Raw genomic sequence first — 3,862 nt, forward strand, 5'->3', positions numbered from 1 at the left:
CCTCGCCCCTCTACGTGTACACGGGCTGCCTGTCCTTGGTGGAAGCGTTGAAGAGCCAGGTCGGCGAGTGGGAGTGGGACCTGCCGGGGAGCCCCAGCAAGGGTCTGTGGCTGAGCATCCTGCACTGGGTCCACACCAACCCGGGGATGCTGCGCATTGGGTACGTGGGAGGGGACGGGGGCGAGGACCCGGAGGAGCGGGAGTGGAGCCAGGAAGTGAGCAGGAGGGCCAGGGCGATGTCGGGCAAGGCTGGGGGCAGCCAGCAAATTTGGGAGCCTTCAAAGTACGAGAAGCAAGAAATAATCGCCCAGTGTCACAGCTGGTTGCACGAGGGGGTGGAGGGGACGCTGGCACGGGTGCGGCGGGTCGCGGTCTGGGAAGGTGACGGTGGGCAGGTGGCCCGTTGGGTGCAGAGCTGCCCAAATTGTGCTGCCCCAGCAGGCAGGGCGCTGCCCCAGCGGGCAGGGGGACCATGGTCACAGCTCCTGCTGGGCTCCATCCGTGGCCTCCCCGAGTCCGAGGAGGGGTACTGCTCCCTCTTGGTGGTGGAGGATGAGTTTTCGGGGTGGGTGGAAGCCTTCCCCATGTGGGAGGGGACGGTGGAGGAGATGGCCGACGTGCTCTGCAGGAAGGTTTTTGCCTGCTACGGGACTCCTTGTGCCATCCGCTTGCCGCATGTGCTGCGCTTCCTCTGGGATGCCGTGATGGTGGCATCCGGCACGGAGCCCCCATGGGAGATCCTGCAGGCCAGCCAGGTGGGACCGGCCACCGCAGCCCTGCAGCGGCTGGCCAAGAGGGCTGGCAGGGCATGGGTGAAGATGCTCCCCTTGATCCTGGCGGGGATCCGATCCGTATGGGCGCGGGGGGCGGCCTTAGCCCCGTACCAAATTATTTTTGGCTTCCCGTTGGAGATGCGGTGGGCATGCGAGGCGGGGGTCTGCCCCCAGGGCAGTGTCCTCCCCTGGCTCAGCCGGCTGCAGGAGGATGGGGCCGGCTACAAGCACCGGACCGAAGCCGCGCTGCTGAGGGGCTGCCCGGAGGGGGATGCTCCGTGGCCATAACCCCCTGGACTCCTCCATGAGCTCCATCTCTGTATTGTGTTATCGTGTTGTGGGGAGAAAATGGGTGTACTGGGCTTGCTGGGGGCTTTTAGGCAGGGCTGGGGGGGTGTTAGGCAGGACTAGAGAGTTTTTAGGCAGGACTGGAGAGCTTTTAGGCAGGACTAGAGAGCTTTTAGGACTAGAGAGCTTTTAGGCAGGACTGGAAAGCTTTTAGGACTAGAGAGCTTTTAGGCAGGACTAAAGAGCTTTTAGGATTGAAGAACTTTTAGGCAGGACTAGAGAGCTTTTAGGACTGGAGAGCTTTTGGGCAGGACTGGAGAGCTTTTAGGCAGGACTAGAGAGCTTTTAGGACTAGAGAGCTTTTAGGCAGGGCTAGAGAGCTTTTAGGCAGGACTAGAGGGCCTTTAGGCAGGACTTGGAGAGCTTTTAGGCAGGGCTAGAGAGCTTTTAGGCAGGACTAGAGAGCCTTTAGGCAGGACTAAGCAATGCGCAACCTCTTCTTGCTATGGCATTCAAGCGCAGGGAAGGGAAGACTTGCTGGGTCTACTGGTTTTGACTGGGATGGAGTTGGGGTTTTTTGGTAGCATCCAGCACGGTGCTGGGCTCTCCAGTCATGACCCCAGCGGTGCTGGGAGCACGGGGATGGCATTGCCGTCCCCAGTCCCGCGGGGCTTGGGGGAGCTGGGCCAGGTTCTGCTCTGGGCGGTGGGAGACGGTGGGCAACGGCTTTGGCGGCGTTTGCTTTGGTGGCTTTGTTTTCATTTCCTCTTTTTCCACTTCTTCATTTATTAAATGATTTTTTTAATCTCAACCCACAAGTCTGTTTTGCTTTTCTTCTTCCTTCCTGCGCTGGCTTGGGCTGGGATAGAGTTAAATCCTCCAGAGCAGCTTGCGGTTTGGATGTGGGCTGAGGACAGGGCTTGGGCACCCAGGGGTGCCTCAGTTGTCCCCATGCCAAGGCCTTTTCAGCTTCTCCCGCTCCGCTGCCCGCGGGGGCTCCCCCACCACACCGGGGAATCGCGTCTCGAGGCTCGGCAGCTTTGGGAGCGGCGGCGGAGGAGAGGGGAACCACCCGTGTCCATCCCGAGTCTCAACCCCCCGTTTGAGACCTCCAGGTGATCTCCTGATGCTCCTCGTGGTCTTCAAAGGGCTGCGGGTCCTTCTCATAGAATCATAGAATCATAGAATGTTTTGGGTTGGAAGGGACCCCTAGAGGTCATCTAGTCCAACCCCCCTTCTCCATCTCTCCCGATGGTTCCCAGCTCTCCAAGCCCCTCTGCTACTTAAAATCATGGAATCGTTTAGGTTGGAAAAGACCCTTAAGATCATCGAGGCCAACCGTTAAACCCAACGATGAAGGCGATGGAGGGTGACCACAAGCCCCGTGGGTGCACAGACCCTGGGAACCCCCAGCCCTGGCCCATAAAGCTGGTGCAAACCAGGGGAGCAGCGAGGGGGGAGCCTGGGGACCCCCAGATGGCAGGATCCAGGGCACAGCAGGTAGCCCAGGGGCTGGTAGCCCAAGGACCTCATGGCAAGGACCCGTCTGCCACCCCAGCAGAAGTATATTTAGCACTTCTGCGGCGAGCCGGCGGCCCGAACGCTGAGTCAGCACAGATGCAAGGGAGCAACCCCGCCGCTGATTTAGCAGCAGCATTTCGCCAGCCGGTAAATCCCGCCGCAAGGCAGCGGTTCAAAGAGCTGCAGCCAAAGGATGCCGGCATCGGCCGAGTCGGACACCTCTGGATCACACCAGGGACGGCCTGAAGGGGCTGAGGAAGAGCAGCACACGGCGGCCGCTGAGGATGAGGATGGTGGGGAGAAGCCCCCGGTTGCTGGCAGCCCCTTGTGAACCCCGAAAAGGTGCCACGGGCTGGGGCACTGAGGGGCACAACCACTGCGAGAGCATCGCTTGTGGGGCTCTGGCGATTAAAAAATTAGTGGACTAGGCGTTGGCGTGTGCTCCGGGACGACGCGGTGGGGAAAGCCCAGGGTGGGGCAGAGAGACCCCAAAAATGCTCCCAGAAATGGCCAGGGGGAGTGAGGGGGAGGCTCTGGGACCCAAACCCATGGGATGGGGATGCCCAGGAGCCACTTCCAAGTGAGAAGGGGCGGGCAGGTGCTGGTACGGGGGATATTGTAGAAAATCAGCTAATACAGCCCAGACGGGAGGGGCTGGCCTGGGCTGGAGCGAGCAGGGGGCTGCTGCAGGAGAGGGGGAGGTTTGGATGGCTGGAGACCCCCCCCTCAGTGGCCCAGCAGCGACCAGGGACCCTTGGAGGAGGAGGAGGGAGGCCATGTGGGGAGGAAGGCTGGCCTGGGGCCCCAGGCAGCAGCAGCCTGACACAAAAGCCTCGGGGGGGAGAGGGTCTCAGCAAGGACCCCCCCAAACATCCCCGACTCACACAGGACCCCTGTCCCATGTCTCTGAACTGGGACCACCACTCCAATCCAGAAGCTGAGCACCAAACCACAGTACCCTGGTGTCCTGGTTTCAGCTGGCATTGAGTTAGTTTTCTTCCTAGTAGCCAGCAGAGTGCTGTGTTTTGGATTTAGTACCAGAAGGATGTTGATAACTCACTGATGGTTTAGTTGTTGCCAAGCAGTGCTCAGACTGCTCAAGGACTTTTTGAGCTTCTCCTGCTCGGCCAGGTGCATAACAAGCTGGGAGGGAGCACAGCTAGGACAGCTAACCCAAACTGACCAAAGAACTACTCCATACCATATAACAACATGTTCGGGGGGTTAGTCGGTCAGTTGCGGGGAGAGTGATCGCAGCTCGGAGAGAATGATCGGGGCTC

Source organism: Egretta garzetta, unplaced genomic scaffold (genome assembly GCF_000687185.1).
Source record: "Egretta garzetta isolate BGI_Z169 unplaced genomic scaffold, ASM68718v1 scaffold892, whole genome shotgun sequence".
NCBI classification, from domain to species: Eukaryota; Metazoa; Chordata; class Aves; order Pelecaniformes; family Ardeidae; genus Egretta; species Egretta garzetta.